We start from the raw sequence: 472 nt of genomic DNA on the forward strand, positions 1-472 counted from the left end.
TGCGGGTGTCAAACATTCTCGGAATGGACCGAGGCTTGTCAAGTGGCCTTAGTATACCACCCGGAAACCACCGGTCAAGTTTCGTTCCATTTGGAGGTCGTTTGGTACTCCAACGGTTAACCGGGCATCCGCAAAGTCCATTTGAGTGTCCAGAAAACCCCCCCTCAAATACCAGCCTAAAACCCACCAAACTCTCTTCCATGTTGTAGGTCGTTCGATCACGATCGTGTGGGCGAAAACCGCACCTCATTTGGAGCCTCCTAGCTCCATCTACCTATTTATATGTGAGTGCCCCGAAATAACATTCGCAGTCCCCGAAACCCTAATTTCCCCGCCGCCACCGGACGTGTCCGGCGCCCGCCGGACATCTCCGCCGCCGCGTCCAGTTTATCGGCACGCGCCACGTCATCAGCCCGTCGCAGCCGCCGCGCCGGCCCGCGAGGCCCGGGCGAGGCCCCCGCGGCCCGCCGCC

This window comes from Triticum aestivum, chromosome 5D (genome assembly GCF_018294505.1).
Source record: "Triticum aestivum cultivar Chinese Spring chromosome 5D, IWGSC CS RefSeq v2.1, whole genome shotgun sequence".
NCBI classification, from domain to species: domain Eukaryota; kingdom Viridiplantae; phylum Streptophyta; class Magnoliopsida; order Poales; family Poaceae; genus Triticum; species Triticum aestivum.